Raw genomic sequence first — 17,885 nt, 5'->3', positions numbered from 1 at the left:
TAAATTAGAAAACCTTTGTGCTCAGACAAGATGAATAATTTTTGTCAAAGTTTCCAATGTTTTGATGAAAAATCAGATCCTGTTTGTTTTATTATTATTGCCATGTGTTTACTGTTATTGCCATCATTTTCAGTGAAACCCGTGAGTTTGTTTTGCTTTTATTTTCAAGCTTATCACCTATAAAATAGTCACCTACCTTCTGAGATAAAACCACAGATGATAACAGTGTGATGTGTATACACACCCCAGTCCAACTTTAAATTTGGGAGCAAAAGATGTCCTGTTAAATTTGGGATTATCTTCATCTGTCAATCACTGGTGTAAGTAGAGCTACACATCCAAAGAATGTAGGGCTATATTAGCCATATTTTTCTATGTCTCTATGTTTATAAGAAAACTATGGGCTAGCGTGCTTGGATATTTCTAGTATGTTAAATATGTACAACAAACAACCATTAACGAGTTTTAAAACTGTGATGCTTATTCAGTTCACCCAGTGCTCTTGAATGTGAGCCAACATTAATTCAAGCCCAGTTGATCCTAATAAGTAACTAAGACCCCATTTCATAAACATGCAATTCTAGCTTGTTATTTCTGGCACTCCCATTAAGCAAAAGTCTCTACTCTCAGAATGACAGAATTAAGGGATTAGGGATAAACTGAAAGTCGTGAATAATTCACAGTTTCTCCCCTCCTCTTCTCCCCACCAAAGGCAACTCTAGAGGGTCTCAATAACTGCTCTCAGTTATACACCTTTTCTTCTGGGAGTTATGCACAGAAGTGTGACCTACCAGGGCAATGGGATTTGCTGATGTGAGTGGGAGTCTGTTGGATCAGATGTAATATCTGATACTTTCTATTATCATCATAGGTTCACTAGGACAAAGGACCAATGCCTGTGCTAAAAGTTACTACTTACACTTAGCCCTCCTGAACAATGATCTTTAGTGCCTCCCTAATGTCTGTTGTCCCAATACATACTTTTTTTCAAAAGAAATCTATGACATTTCAAAAGAAACAATGATTTTTTTTAGTAAGATGCAATCTGTGTCATTCCTTTACCCTGGTCCTTCAGATAATCTGGAACATGTGTTATACTTGTTCCTTATATAGATTTTCTCTTCTACTTCTCTGATTTTGCAGAAAGATATTTTATGAAGATCTTGTGGAAAAGGAGAAACTTTGCAGCAAGTTATCAGGAGATGTATTTTATTACATAAAATCCAGTGATGTAGGATTTCAGATTAAAGCAACAAAGACTGAAAACCAGTGTATTTTTCAATACAGACATTTCTTACTCAACCTTTATGTCTACCATGCCACTGGATTTCTCATGCAGGTGTTGCAGTGTTAGAGCTGTATAATATAAGTTTAGGACTGTCTTTTATGTATTTGTACAGTGCCCAGTCACTGGTGTCTTTGGCGCTCTGAACTTCTAGTCATTATGGTGATACGGTAGAGAGTAAGAGGTAAGGACACACTTCACCTCTCTTCTGCAGTGAGAATTGCTCATTTACATTCATAAGGTCTGTGTTGTTAACTTACTCTTTTGCTCAGACTCTAAGCCTTCTTGCTGATGCTGCAGTGTTCGTATAGTGCTGTTGTATCGTTACAGCATTGTGCCAAAATTAAAAAAAGAAGTCTGGTTAAATTAAAAATTGGGGTACTAATGATCTTATAAACTTGCTGTCTTGTTTATTCAGTGTCAGTGAACAGCTATGCTGTTCAGCAGCACTCATTAATTTTTCTCAAGTGGTTGCTGATGTTGTTATTGTTCTGGGCTTTCTTTTTTCTTCATGTGCAATTGTTATTTTTATCGAAGCATGTGGGGAGAATGCTGTGCACACAGCTGTGTGAGGAACGAATTCAGAAAAGGCCAAGTCAGTTTGTAAGAGAAATCAGGTGTATTGCCATCAAGTTTTGGGTCAGTAGCAGGGCACCAAGTGACTTGGCTTTCTGAAAAACAGACTAAGGCTTTTAATTTCTGAACAGAACAGGGGAATGCGTGCAACCCACAGAGACTGGAGTCTCTCCAGGCCTATCTAACATAATGAGAGAATTCTTTGTGAAATGCATAAAACGATGACATTTTAGTGGTGAGTGATGTATTTGATTACTTTTTCCATAACCTAAAATAATTGGAATGTTCTTTTGCAATCCCGTTCCCGGTGAGGACTAGGAATGTGTAACCTCACCATATATCTACCTCAGAGACATCTCCAGGGCAGTGTGTGGTGATATGGAAAAATGGGTTGAAAAGTCTTTTTTAAGCCCCAAGGAAAAGTTACAGGCATGTTCATCTGGGAAAACATCCAGAAGGTGAATTCAGAGTCATGACCACAAGTCTGAGGAAGGAAAGATGGTCTGGATGAGGTTTGGTGAGTGCTGTGATGGCCAGCAAGATAAGCGCTGAGTGCCTGGTGTAGTCTGGCACGTCCTTGGCTGTTTGCAGAAGGGGGGAAGGGGCATGCTGCTGGCTGGTACTTGACCTGGGCACAAGGCAGCACAACCCTGGTCCAGGAGAGCAAGGTCCGGTCCCTGTCTGGCTGGACTGACTGGCAGAAAGACAGACAGGTCCTGAGCTGCCTCTTTGTCCCCTTTGTCCCCTGCTCCCTGCCACCATCCCGAGGAGATCCACATGCGTGTTGAGCTCTCCTAGGGCTGGTGTGGATTCTCCTCAAGTTTAGACATGGAGGTCTCGGCCCTGTGGGTGACAGGCAAAGTCTGGCTGTGCCAGCTCAGCACCGGACCCATGGCTGGCTTGGCCCTGTGGTCTTACAGGGTTGATGCTAAAACAATGGTGCATTCCTAAGGAATTTTACAGTGAAGGGTGGAAAAACAGAAAGGAAAAAAATTGCACTCACTCCTGGCTGAGGGCTGCTGAAATGGCTACAAGACATTGAGGTCTGTCTTAGTTCTGACAATCATTAGTATTTATTGGTGTGTGAGGAGTAAGTGAATAATACAGACAGGATTTTGGCACTTTGCAACACGGGAGATTTTCAACATTGTGTAACGTTTCTGGCTAGCATGGATGGTGCATTAGCGTGTTCTTTCACAGTAAAGCTTATTTGGTACATTGAAAGGCATGATTTAGCATTTCAGCAGTGGTAAAGAACAATTAAAATCTATTAAATTGATCCTTGACATTCATAACATGTATGCTCCTGCAGCAATAGGAGTACTCCTAGGTACTGTGTTAGGGTTTTTTATTTAATGACACTGAGCCAGCTCTGAGACAAGCCATAGCCAACCACAGAAGAAAAGGTTAGTCTCTGCCCTGTGGAAATGGCAACTGGACATTCAGGAAGGATCTCATGGGTTGAGATTCCCAATACACCGGGAGCTGCATTGGCATCTGAAACAGGAATAGACAGACATTGGGTGATATCCATTTGAACAGTTTGGGATTGCATTAAAGGTAGACTGCATCTTTCTGCTCCCAGTAACATCATATCCCTGCTCGCAGAGGACTATGTGTATTTAGTTGCTGAGGGCAGAGTATAGATTGTTCAGCATGCTTTTTTATCAGACTGTTCATGGATAGTTCTTTCATATTCTGTATTGTGTAAACACAGAAAGTTTGTCAAAGAGTAGTTTGCAACTGGACTGTGTTGACACAGCATTTTGTGAGGACACAGAATACCCTGAATGGCTGTTTCTAATGCAAAAGCATTAAACCATTTAAAGCTGGACCAGTTTCACTGACGAGTTAGACCATGAATAGTCTGGTGCAAAGGAGCTAATATCTGTAAGAGGCTGGAAGACTGGAAAGGGATGGTAGGAGTTATATGTTGACAGAAGATGAGCCAGGCTACATCATGCCTGTTTGCCAAATTAATTATTTGTTTCAATATTTATAAAAGTGAATAGGAAACAGATGGTAGAAATGGCAATGCCTGTCAGGTTTCTGTAATGGAGAAAGGGGAAAGAGTGAAAGGAAATCAGAATCCCACCATAAGAGGGGAACAGGAAATTAAAATGTCAGACAACTGACAAAACTACAGGACCACACACAAATATAAAGAGGTTTCTCATAGAATCTCTAAAACATTTTAAATTTGTCTTCTCTCTTTTGCCACCCAGAAATCAGCATAAAGATTTAAAAAAAAAAAGGAAAGTCAAACCACACACCCTCAACCCAGTCTGTTAGAATACAGTATATTGAAAATTTCTTTCGAAACATGTCTGAGTAGTTTGGAACAGTCCTACTGTAATATCTAGTAAGAAGACACAGAGGAGAGGAGATGGGGAGTTTGAGTTTGGTGGTATCCACATCCTTGATCTTGGTAGTAAGAATTCATGGTCCTTACTCTGCAAAGACCGGTGATATGGCAGGCAAATGTCTTGCAGACTAGGGTTAACAGGGAACTCTGGGTTACGTTTGTCCTCTGCAGCCATTCTGACACGTGTTGCTCGTGGTTTGTCCTTACGTTTGGCTGCGTTTATGCATTTATTTCATCTGAGGTGCAAGATGTGAGAGATGGGGGCAAGGGAGTACTGCTGGGTGTAGGGGTAGCCTTACAGTATATGTTACACCTAGAACATCAGAGAGGGGAAGGAGGAAGGTAAGGGGGTGAAAGGATAGGAAGCTTTCATGTTGAACAGATATGGTGGAAATGTGCCAAGTGTGTTAACTGAGGGGCAGGGATCCTGAATCCATGTGGGATTCTGATAGTCCCCTGCAGCCAGCATGAAACAACATATTCGCCATGCCTGTCAGTAGAAGACAGTCCTGAAATGACAAGTTGCTCTTTGCAGAAATCTTTGTGCTGCATCATTATCTGAAACAGCTGAATTTGGAAAGAGGTGGTGAATCCAGATAGGGTTACTGGTCTCTTCCCCTCTCAGAATTGCTTCTGGTTTTTAGTATCCATGGGAGTACAGGGAGATATGTGCTTTGTCCAGCACCCTTCCCAGCTGGGGAGGGTTTGGTGCTGCTCTAATAATCTCAGTTTCTTTATCTTCCCCGTGCTCATGTGTCTTCATATTCAGCAATCATCACTGAATAAGGGCTGTCTGCTGACCTTTCCTTCAACAGTAAATTCTGAGCCAACTGCACTGCTCTGCTGAGATATGGATGTTTTTATTTCTTTCTGTCTGTCTTGTGGTAGGGTTTTGTATGTCTCACTTTGACTTTGGCCAAGTGCCTCACAAGCTATGGACTCTGAATGTCTGCCTTTATTGGAGAAAAATGTAGGCTTTTCAGTTGGCTTGACCTCCCAGTAAGTTTCCTACTCTCCTTTGACCTGTTTCTGCCTTGCCAGTCTTTGTATTAAGCTTTTTTCTTTTTCACATGTAAGAGTTCACTGATACCTCTCCCTCTCCCAATAAAAAGAAGAGAAAATTTCAGAGGCTGCTGCTTAATTGTGCTCCAATCCTTCTGCTGATGTTCGATGTTCATCCCAGGAATAAGACATTTTCAAGTTCACATTCACACCAGGTCAGCAGATGCTACTGCTGCAGATTGTATTGAAACTTGTAAAATAGCTTATTTTAATCATGAGTATGGACAGGTCTGCCTCATAGAACTATTGCCTGCTGCATTTTAGCATAAACTGGCAAATTCAACTCTTTGCAAGCAGGCTCTGTAGATGTGTCCTGAGAAATAGCCTATTGGAACCCTTCATGTTCCAAGGGTAGGCTTTTCAGGTTGATATTGGTGAATACAATCGTAATTTTGGAGGCAAATGCTGGTCCCTCTGTTGAATCAATGAGATTAAGATTAAGCTCTTTAGATCAAATGCAGATCACAGTCCACCAGAAAAATTACTTTGTCTGCAATCATCTCTTCCTCTGGTTAACAACCGGTAAACCACAAAAACAAAGAGAGGGGCAAAACATGGTATGATGGAGTCCTTGGTCAATGATAATAAGATGTCTGCAAAGAAGATGGATTTTGTGATTTCCTCTTTATTGGCTTTCAAAAGGGGAAATGATGGAAGGATAGGAGAAATAAGAATGCAGATCAATGGTGCAGCAGTTCAGGGACAAGTGGAGTATTGGATGGATCTATTCTTTATTTGTCTGACAGTCTAAAATGGGAGCTTTCCATAAATGCATGGCTTTTATATGGCATTTGTTATAAGCAGGTAGTGTGAGAGCAGCAATATATTTGTGACTGGATGCTAAAAGGAGAAGCAGTTAGTGCTTTTCCCTTTTGCTTTTCTCCCTTCCTCCAAACACTGGGAGCTTTAGCAGGTGCCTCCTTTGGCAGACAGGTATCTCGGGAACCTGATGTTTCCAAAAGATCTGAATTGAACTTGTCTGAACTTGTCAACTTGTCTGAAGTTATCATTTATTGACCATGTGAAGAAATAAGGGATGTTCAGGTGTGGGACATTAGGAGTCAGTCTCATCACTGAGTGAGATGGGACTCACCCGTGAAGCAGGGTATGAAGGATTGTTTTGCACAATTTTAATCTACTTTTCATCTAACACTACTTCTATTAAAGCTAGATCTAAATTCATCCCAGGGGCTACTCCAAAGATGAGTTTTATTTGGTCCATTGAATTGGTGACTTAAAGGCTAAAAAGAAGACATACATGTTACAGAGATGTTGCCTGTGACTGACTGGAGAGGAAAAAGAGTCCAGTCCCTTGTCCCAGCATGTTCACCTCTGTTGGGATTCTTCCCTTATAATTTCTTTTATCAAGGCTCTGACTGAAGCTGATTTGTCCTTGGTAATGGCCAGCCTAGAGTAAATCTTAAAGATGTTTTCTTCCTTTCCTCTCCTCTCCACTTAACTGAAGCCTGAAATGTGTTGTCCTGCCATTCTCCCTGCCTGTCCCCACACCGTTACACTCTCACAGGGCTGCTGTTACTCACAGAGAGTTGTCACTGTGATGGATAGGAGTGAGTAAGGCTCAGTCCTGTGGAGGAGAAATGTACTGGTAGCCAGGAAAGGAGAAGGATCAGCATAATATCTAAGGAATTGATGTTTTTTTCAGAGTCACACTTCCCCATACTCTTAATGCATGCCTTTCATAGTGCTTCCTTCACCTGCAAGCCTTGCAAACCCCAGCCTTCTGGTGTGCTGCCTCCCTTCGCATCAGTCCCCATCTTACCACACAGCCGCTGCTGTCTGTGTGGTCTGTAAAATTCACATGGCTTGGTGGCAACCAGTAGGGAGGGAAAATAACGTGTTTTATTTATTTAGAGTCAAGCACAGTTTAAACTCTATTCTAAATAAATAAAAACTCTTAGCCAGATTTATATAAATAAAAAAAGCAGATTTTCCCCTCTCTTTTGGCTGCTGTTGAACAGCATCAGTTTCAAGACCACACAAGGAGCTGTGTCGACAGCTCTGAAATGTGCGGTGGAGGCAAAGGTAGGAGGGGTAGGAAGGACCTTGATAGCTTGCTTTGGGCTTCTAGTGCATGGAAGTTCCCTGTTTACTTAAAGGAACAGCCATTACACTGTTCTGGGTTAAAATGTTAGAAGAAAACTGGGAGCATCTTCTGTCTTTAACAGATGAATATTTGTATAAAAGACCAGTTTTTCTTCAGATTGTTTGTCCACTACCAAGTCATCTGTGTGAATGGTAGGATTAGTTGGCACAGTTGAGCACTATTATTTCAGTCTTTTAGTATAGCCTGGAGGTGATAGAGCACCCATAGAAAGCAGTGATTTGAGGAAGAAATGTTTTATTCTTAGGAGGCTGATCACATTTGGCCTTTGGGGACTGAGTCTGCACTATACAAAGGTTCCCAGTTTCCATCAAATGGTGCTCCCACACAGGTGCTGACAGTGCTGTGACTCCTGTTACAACCATCACTTAGGGAAACTCCAAGTATGGTTTAATTTTCTTGGGAATGAAATGTATTATGTCTGCACAAGGTTTCAGATCTCTCTTCACTTTCAGACCTGCCAAGCTATCAGGAAGGGTGACAAGCAGCTGCTATGTGGAGCACCTGGGTTTTCTTACTCCAAATGAGAGATTATAACAGGCCCTAAATAGATACCTGCTTTAAATGGCTTCTCCTCGTGTCAGCATTTACTCCACTGCTTGTGGTTGAGGATGGACTGGAGGATATGGTTATGCTGGTTGCAAGGTTAGACTCAAAATGAAAGGGGTTCAATTAATATTTGTTATTTTGTGACTGGTCAGAGGCCACTACAATTATGACAAAAAAAAAAAAAAAATCAAAGAAACACTTTTGCAAAGCAAAGCCTTGCTCACAGTTCATTACCTCTTTCATATTCTGAACCTCCTTGGGCTGACCGACAAAATGACCAACAGATGTTAGTCACATTGAGGAAAAATTTCAAAGAATAATTTTTTAAACATGTCCTTTTATAGCTCACTTTACCCACTTTATATATTAATTTAAAGTTATGTATGGTTATACATCCAACAATACTTTTGGGTTGTCTTGTTCTGCTAGTAAAACATCAATACGCTTTTCCCACTTAATGATGCAGCTAGGGTCACAGCTTGTCATAGGCAGTGGTGTCAGATCAGCACAAACTTCTAAACATCTTCACAAAATCCGTATCCTTAAGGCTGTATTGCTCTGTGATCCAGTTAACAGCAAAATGCTATTTTTCTTTGCACAGATGAAATCATCATCCTACTCCTACTTCTGCTGTGCCAACCTGCAGATGGTTGCTTCAGCTGCCAAAAACCTTTGACATAGCAAATGGTCTCTGTCCCAGCCCACTCAACCCAGAGACGTGAAGAGTTTCCCTCCTGGCTCCAGCTGGTGGTGGCTTAGTGAGTCTCTTTCCTTGAGAATACTGCTTGTCTTACTAGAAAGAGCATTCATTTTGAAAATGCTACTTGATGCATGAACATAGATAGCGTGGCACAGGCTCACACTGCCTGCCTGCATGAATTTCAAGGGCTCCCAAATGATATCATGCAAAGGGGAGTGGATTCAATTTTTATGTGTGCATATTATGATTTCAGAAAGAGATGCTGGATTTTGAAAACCTGAATGTAGGAGAGCTAGGAAAGATGATGCAAAATACTTTCAAATCTGAATTGTATTGATTTTTTCCATTTTCCTTCTTTAAAAAAAAAAAGTTTTTCAGTGCTTTCTCCTATGAAAATACAGTGCCAGTGGCAATGTACTGCATGTGCAATAAACAGCTTTTCATGGTTATTAAACACCCCAGCCTTGCCTTACCATTTAACCTGCCATAAAGTAATTTATTGCATTGAATGCTGAGTTGCCATGAAGAATAGCACTTACTTATCGCAGCATTCTAAGTAACTACACCAAAGAGACTATTCATTTTCACAACAGAGAACAAAAAGGGATTTACCTGATTTTAAGTCTCAGTAGTAATGTGAGATGTTTAATGCCTTGCATATGATTTAATGTGCAAGTTTTAATTCTTTTCTAAAAATGATAGCTGAGCTATTAGAACTGAACCAGAAAGCAGGTGGTTCTACACCTCTTGTATTGGTGACTATGAAATATCATACCATCTGGCAAGAATGGACTCCTGAGAAATTTTGTGCAAATTTACAGAAAACAGCCATGAAGCTACAAATACTAACACATCTAAGTCTTGGGATCCTGAGAGAGATGGAGCTGCTATTCCATTTTAATTATTTTACTGGAATTCAGTGTAAATGTTAGCTCTGAAACATCAAAGAAATTCCAAGGAATAAAAAATAAAAGCCTATAGGAGGCTGTGTTTAAGGAGAATAAACAGAAGGATCTGTGAAACTGTAGGAAGGCTAATCTGACACTGATTCTGAACAAAATCATTTAAATAATCTTAGCACAAACAATTAGCTAAAGATTGTAAAGTAATTGTTGCCAATGAAGATAGTTTTATTTAAATCTGCTCTTGCCAAATAACTAGATTAAATTTCAAATATTGTTGGTAAAGTTAAATGTGATGACAAGCTGCTCACTTAACAGATTAGATTAAGATAATTAGTAGGAGATAAAACTACTCACTCCATATTGCAAGGATTAAAAATATTTTGTAAAAAGTATCTATAAAAAGATTATCATCATCACAAGGATAGAAGGGTTTTTTTTTTTTATTCAGGAAGTCAGCAAGGCTGATTGCTAGCCCAGTGCTATTCAATTGACTCTCTTCTTCCAGTTATTTGGAAATAAGTATGAAGTTATTGTTAGAAAAATATCCTGATTTAATCACACTTTGTTCTGGTAGAACCTTTTTGCTAACCAGAGGGGATTGTTTAATAGGGTATGTTTGGAAGAACAGGCATTATATCACAGACAAATGCGAGTACAAAGGTCTGTATTTAAGAGGAAGAAGGCCCTGCATGTGAGATTTCTGCATGCTAGAAATCAGTGATCCTGAAAGTTCATGGTAGTCACCTAAGTTAACATGAGCTTTTAGGCTGCTTTTAGGATCATGACTACATTATTGTATGAATAGGTGGGAGAATATTGCATAGGATTGGAGAGGTGATTATTCTCATAGATAGGACTGATGAGCTATTTATTACAAAAGCAGGTTAACTTCTGGTGCCTGTTAGGAAAGAGGATCATAAACCAAGGAAACACAGGAAAAAAATTCCAGGGATACTCTGAGGGTCTATGGATATTATAGATCTTTAAGGCTCTCAAGTACACAGTGTACAACTTAACATGTATAACAAATAATGTATACCAGTATTTCGAGTGTTTATAATTTTATCTATTTCTGTATGTATTTGTATAAGGAAATATGTATATATGTGTGCATGCATGTTTAGGAGGTTCGTGATAACATACTTTCTGAATTACAATAGTGTCTGTGTAAAATTCTTAGCCATTTAAAAGAACAAACTAATTCGTTTATTAGGCTGCTGTAATTCATCTTGCTTTACCTTATATGATATTTTTATGCTTAAAATGCAGCAGTATCTGGTGTGACTAGTATTGTGTATACAACTATAGCTCCAGACTAGCTTCATTGATCTCAGTAGCATAATGGACAGTAGGACGTGGCCCTCTAAAATTTAATATGTCAGTCCTAAAATGAATTTAAAAGGTATTTATATATCTTCTCCTCCTCCTCCTCCACACTGCTTGTAACCTGAGAGCATCCATGTGGCTAAGAATACAGACTTGTCTTTTCTAAATTGAAGACGTTCTGCTCATACCACTGGAGAAACAAACTAAAAAATAAGGCAACCAGATGTTTAAAAATGTTGAAAGTTCCTTTTTTTGGAAAGGTAGCTATGTTAAATAAACATTAAAATGCTATTTTTTTCTATATAACTATTCATTTTAATGGCACCCCAAGAGTTCATCCAAGGGTCTCTGGGTCACTTGGGAGAAAGTACAGTATATTTTGGCTCCATAGGTTTCGACTTGCTACAAAGAGCTAATTCTTCCAATTAATGAAATAAATGTTGCTGATGTAGATGGATTGACAAATTACTTTAAAGGCTAATTTATTCAAGTAGATGGCAAGTATGATAAGACTAAAATGCTTTAAGAGGCCTTGCTTGGCAGGAAAAGAAGCCCTTGGAAGAACAAGATACAGTGACTATTCACCTGGTGGCATTTACTCTGTTGGGCATCTTCTGTCCACAGTGGCACTGCAACAAAGCTAGGGAGTATGAAGACTTTTTGTCCTGTAGGGCTTTCAATAGGGCTTTCTGTTTAGGGCAAAAGCAACCTGTTCAGACAAGATACCAGTGAAGAACATCAACAGCTGAGATAGCTGTAGGTTTGGGAGTCCCTCCTGGGCATCCTGCAGTTTGATAAGCTATTTAATAGAAAAGCAGATTAATTTCTGGTGCCTGTTAAGAAAGGTAATTATAAACCAAGGAAATATGGGAAAAGAATTCCAGGGATGAGCTGAAGTGTATCGATACTTGCTTTATGATTAGGTGCTGAAAAGCTAAATAGAGCAAGGAAACTAAAGGGAAAATTTCAAGGCTACAAGCCTGTTTATGTGGGTGAAAGACGTTTGCAAACAGTATGTTTTCCTTTCAAAAATATATTCCTCTCTTTGGGATAGCATTCTGGAATAGCTGCATTTTAATTCAGTTTGCAACAGTTTATCAGAGCAGTTGTATTGCAGGGCTGATATTTCAGGAGTGGATCAGCTCCATGGATTAATGCATTTACGTGTGTCAGTAATGGTGAAGGTGAGTTACTGCACACCTGAGACCCTCTGTAGGGCATATTGATGTCTGGCTGCAATTTCTGAGCTTTTATAACTTTAGCTAACTAATGTGATAGCCTCTATGTTTCCAGACAGGAAATAACACTCACTGTCAGCCATACTGTACATGGTGATGGAAGGTGTGTTCCTGACTTGATACCTAAAGATATAAAAGGGGTTACAGAGAAACGCTTCTCATCTCTCAGGGAGCACATGTACCTCTTGTTATGGCTTGAAAAATACAAAAAATATGAGCTGAAGAAGTCAGATGCAGCATTCCTTTTGTTTTCTTTGGAAGCAAGACTTGAGGCGCTCGGCTGGTGCCCATCAGTGTAACGTCAGAGGGCTGTAAGGTGATATAGGATGTTGCACAGTGCAGTAATCTGGATATACCAGAACTGGCTTTAAATGCACTACCTGATGTACCACAGCCAGACCTCCTACACCAGAGTGCTCAGCTAGGTCTTTGGCAGAGCACGAGGGTGTATATAGCATATGCAGGGCTCCGCGTTGCTGTAGCTAAGCTGCTTTTCTTCCCCATGTGTTAGCTTGGGTGGAGCCTAGTCAGCTGTCTATACACTGTGTGCTGGGCTGTACTATACACAAAAGACAAATGTCACAACTGGGCAAGAAAGCAGCCATCCCTGTAGTGGAGTTAACATCCATGGACACTGGGTCTAGCTAAGTGAGAATAATAACTTCAAGATGTGGAATTAAATTGCTTTGCTACTGTATGAGCTTTAACATTAATTAGCTGTGTGAGTGGACATCTGTGCAGGACTAGCTAAACCTCCATATCATGACTGAACATTATTCTGTTGGGAAATGCTGCACCTCAGTCTATGTAGATAGGTGGGGTTTTTCTTTCTTCCTGTTTATGACAGGAGAGCTTTTGGAGGCTGTTTTATTTTCAGTCACTTGGAGCTCAAATATGAGCTGTCAACCCGCAGAGCAGTGTAATATTACAGATAGTTGGATGTTGTTCACGGAGCCCCAAAGGCTAAATCGCCTCTGGTTAAAATATTAGTTTTCATTGTTAGTGAAATTTGATTTTTCTAAAGAGAAATGTCAGGAATACATGGAAGAAACTGGTTTATCATTCATGTTCTGGTAGTAGCTTAGTCGTAAAAACAGGTTGTATTTGCAGTACATGTGGATAACCTCTTATAATGTATTGTTTACAGAGCCCAGGAGAGAAATCTCAGCATCATGCCAATGCAAGAATTTTGTTATCCCTGCTCTTGGGAGAAAGGTATGCAAAGAAAATCATTCATTTGTTGTTTTAGGAGGAACATGTATACCTTCCAAGAATTACGTATAGCAGATTGGTTTGATTACTACCATTAGCCTATCTGCTGCTGCAGAGTGTTTGCTTTGTTTCTTAAAGAGAAAACAAAATGTGGTGGTGCAGTTCAAACACAGGGGATATGAAGACTACGGATTTGCATTAAAAAGACTGTTTTTTCTGGCTGCATCTATAGATAGATGTTAAGAAAGCATCCAATGAGGCAGTTTCAGTGGAGAAATTTGCGTGTGCTGAAAAGTATTTTTTTTAGAGTTTGTAGACTGAGTAAAACACAATTCCCAATTTCCCCAGCTGCACTCTGTCTACAGATTGCTGCAGAATTTCTGTGCCTTCAACCTCATCTCTCTTGTTGGTTTTTTTGTCGTTTTTTTTTTTTCTCCAAACACTTCCAAGAGCCAAGAGGGTAGTTGCTGGTATGTGATGAAGGCTCTGAAAGGAAAAGAATAAATTAACATTAAATGGACTTCTCCTCCTCCCACTCTGCATACAGAATGTCTTAAGGATACCATAGCATAGTATCAGTACTGCCTCCCAACACACCATGTATCCCAAGAACCCCTCCTAATCCTTTGCAATCTCCAATAACTTCACTTAAAATAAACCTCCTACTTTGGTCTTTCTTCTGTGAAATTATTGGTGTTGTCTTCTGGAAGGTACAAATTGATGAATTCCCTCAGTTTCTCTTAATATCTAAAAGAACTGGGATTGTAAGGTGCTTTTCAGGGGCTATGTAAGGATAGCATCCTTAGTTAATATCCAGTTGGATTCGGTTATTGACATCTGCTATTTCACACTGTTGAAGAAACTGGTAAATGCTTAATGTCACCTGTCTTTTCAAGGGTAACCCTACTTACTTTGTTTCAATCTAGCCTACATATTACAGGAGTGTCAGTAAAATGTCAGCACTTACGGTGTTGTATCAGTGAATATTCTTTAGCAAACCAGAGGCTTATGGTTACCTTACATTTCTTGGTTCAGGCAACAGAGGCAAGGACTGAGATGTGGAAGAACACTTTCCCAGGCAGGGCAGCACTCCTGGTTGTGTCTCTCCTGTGGTTCCCATCCCAGCTTCATTGGAGACCTCTGAGATAACAGTTCAGTTGACAAAAAGGTGCATGTAAAGTTGAATGTGCAAAGATGGAATTTATTTGTGAACTTCAAAATGCCAGCTTGTTTTACTGTGATTAACAAGGAAAGAAGGCTCTGATGCTCATGGTTAGAGACCATGGCTGAGAGTGTGGAGGGATGGCAGTTTAGCTGCACTGTGATAAAGTTTGTAGCTTTCCTTTGTCCTGTATGAGAGAAAATAATCATGTTTAAACCTCAGTGAAAGCAGCCAGAAAACCTTGTTGCTATATCATATCAGCTTTGATCTGTTATACTTGATTATGTATTTTTTTGTTTGTTACAGGCTCCCAATTTTCCTTCTTTGCTCTAAAAAAACTATACTCAGAGTGTTGGATGACTTTTCTCCATATCAGTGAATCTGCTTATCGACATCCTGTTAGAGGCCTGTGCAAATAGTCTTCAAAAAGGAATAAATGAAAGACACTAGTGAAAAGCGAAGTTTGACCAGAGGGCAAAGTTCTGTCAAAAACACTTTATTTTCCTCTGTTACTGAGACACGAACAGATGTTTGTTTATAACAAAATGCCTGTGTTGGGATTTTTGAAAGCCCAGATGAGGAAAACTGTATCTCATTGCTGCTAGGAGTGCAGCCATGTCCTAGCTGCAACCTGGGTTGGTGTGTCCTAAAATACTATATTTGGAGATTCTGGGAGTGGAATAAAAGTGTATATATTTTTGCTGAAAGGAGATAGGGCTGTCAGTTCAGAAACACACTGAACATCTGCTCTGGCTGAGCCCTGTGGTTTAACTAGATTACAGCCCCACATTAAAATGATCGTCAGTCAATCAGAACGCTTCCTCAGTCTGAGAAACATAACATCACGCTCAGCGCTGCAGTTTCCAAAGAAGTCGATGTGTCATGGTAAGAAAAAAAAAAATCAGAACAGAGAAATATTTCACAGTTGTGGTTTGTTTGGCTTGTGTGACATCACAGACTGTTTAACCTAGGATCAAACAACTTGGAATTTGTTGTCCTAAATGACTTTAAATCTAGCTAATTGTTTTGAGCACATCTTGACTATTAACTCTAATTAGAAAAATGAAATATAATTCATGTTCTTTTAGCTTTGGGAGTGTTTCCAACCAATAAAGCTGTAGCACAGACCGCAAATTTGTGTTGTTTCAGTGGCACAGAGATAATTTTCCTTTTATTTCAAGCCCTTGATAGCCATTTAAGACTACCAGAATACAGGGCTAATAACTTATAGGACTATGAATTGCCAGGGAAGCTCTGTTTTATTAATAAAAAGAAAGCCACCATTACAAGAAGAAACCCCAACCTTGCCAGGCAAATCAAGATAACCCTCTTCAGTTGGCGTTTGGCTGTGAGCTAGTTGTATCATGTGTATACAAATAATCCCTTGCCATAGACAAGTTGATAACAATTGAATAAATTGTTTGTTTGTCTGAAGTATCGTACATGATGCTTTGCAAGGCCTTTTGCTGTAGAAATTTTGAATTACTTTAATAAATGCAGCAAGACATTTAATTCTTAGTGTTTAATTAGTTTGGTTTTGGCGTTGTGAAATAGAGAAGATAGAAATGTGTATTTTCTTCTATATGATGCATGTAACATAATTTTTGAAGTCTATTTAATATAGACCAGCCAGAAAATGTATTCAGCATTGTGGAAACACAGTGTTAATGAAAAAAATTCTATAAATCAATGTTCAGCAAGTTGATGCTCCCTTTCAGAAACGCCCACTGCATGTTGAGGAAGCATCTGGTGCAACTTGGATGTTTTTTGTCACTGATTTTAATAGCTGAATGTGCAAAAGAGCTTACTGCAAATATTTCAAGATTTTTGCTGATGGAAGTTACAGATATGAATTGAGAGACTGGAATCAAGGGACAGATTATGGCTGTTTGGAGCCTGAAGCACATTGTAGCATACAGATCCCGTGTGCTTCTCCTGCCCCCTTCTCGTTCCTTCCCTCACACACTCTTGGAACTGCAGTGGGGGGAAGGCTTCCCTCTCAGGAAGCATCAGTGATCCTTTTCCTTTGCAGACAGGAAATTTCTTGGAAGACAGACAGCTATGTTCCCCCATGCTTTGAAGGCTTGGCTTAGCCTGCCGCACTTTTCTCCTGGTAATATTTGACCAGTCCTTTATTGGGGTGATGCTGAAAGAGACCTTGCAGCAGCAGATCTCACTGAGATAAATGTTCATATTGCAGACTTTAAAAAGACCACACTGCATCAGATAAATGTCATGTTGTCTACCCTTTTGGGGAAAAATAAGGACTAGAATAATTGGGAAAATAAAATGAAGAACTGGGAATCCAATACTATCAGATGATCTCATGATCTGGGATGGTAAGGAACAGCATTAAGGTGTTTGTCCTACGAGAAGCTGCTACAAAAAGCCACATTTACAGGCAACACCATAGTTCTATGTAAAGTTCTAAGAAAGCAAACTCTGTTCCTTAAGGGAGGAAGGTGATGGCAGAATAAAACAATGAAACCTCAAAATGAGATAATTGTTATTTTTTCATCTTGGATGTTTTGTGTTTTATTGATTAGTGACCATGTCAAATTATTTATGTCATTTTCATGCATCCCAGCTCCTCTTCTCCTTGTGACCTTTAATCTCTTCCAAAGGAAAAAATGCAGTAGGGGCAGTGAGTGACTTGTTGACAAAACAAGTAAGGTTCATCATTTTCTATGTTTCAGAGTGAAATTTTAGTCTACCAAGTGTCTTCAAATGTCACCATGTGCTCATGGTCACTATTGTGTTGGAAGGCATGGCATTTGTCTGATCAAGGGCTAAGCTGCTTGGTCATGTGGTTGGCATTACACCATGGATGTTCAAGTTACTGGTAATGCTCTTCAGATGCATTACAGAGTTGGTGTACGTGGTCTAGACTTGCACTAAATGTTAAGTGCCACAGAGTGGCTTCATCTTGGGAGAAAAGCAATAGGCAAACTGCTGAACTGAAGCAACAAAGCAATTGTAGGAAAAAAAGGGCGTGTAGAAAGGTGATGTTGCTGGAGCTTCTACTGAAAGGGTAGATGTTTATCAGATAAAAGAAGATATGCGATATATGGAGTGCTACAAAGAAACCAACACCACTGGCTGTGAAAAGGATTGTGCTGGCATCAAAAAGAAATTTATAAAACTGGTGAGCTAGCAGCATTACTCTGTGGACCAGAAACTACAGCCTTAAGTAAAACATTTGCTATGGTTTCTTCAAGAAGCATCAGGTATAAAGAAAAATTATTTTAAGATTAAAAAATCAGAGGGATAACAGAGTATGAAAGTAGAGTATTTAATGGTTACAGTGGTGGGAACGTGAGAGAGGGCAAATAAATTATGAAAAGACAGGTAGAAGCCTATTGAAGCAAGCAACCAAGTGTGGT

The 17,885-nt window shown here is 39.6% G+C and overlaps 1 long non-coding RNA gene across 1 annotated transcript in view; it reads left to right on the top strand.

The window, feature by feature from the left end:
* LOC129204255 (uncharacterized) overlaps positions 1-17,044 on the top strand; it is a 35,220-nt gene extending 18,176 nt beyond the window's left edge. Inside the window, exons 2-4 of the long non-coding RNA XR_008576306.1 lie at positions 8,561-8,717; positions 13,276-13,343; positions 14,809-17,044. This is a non-coding gene — a long non-coding RNA (uncharacterized LOC129204255). The remainder of the gene's footprint in view (positions 1-8,560; positions 8,718-13,275; positions 13,344-14,808) is intronic.
* Positions 17,045-17,885: the final 841 nt, after the last annotated feature.

The sequence above is a fragment of the Grus americana genome, chromosome 3 (genome assembly GCF_028858705.1).
Source record: "Grus americana isolate bGruAme1 chromosome 3, bGruAme1.mat, whole genome shotgun sequence".
NCBI lineage: Eukaryota > Metazoa > Chordata > Aves > Gruiformes > Gruidae > Grus > Grus americana.
The sequence above is the reverse complement of the archived record's forward strand: the minus strand, read 5'-3'. Positions and strand labels throughout refer to the sequence as shown.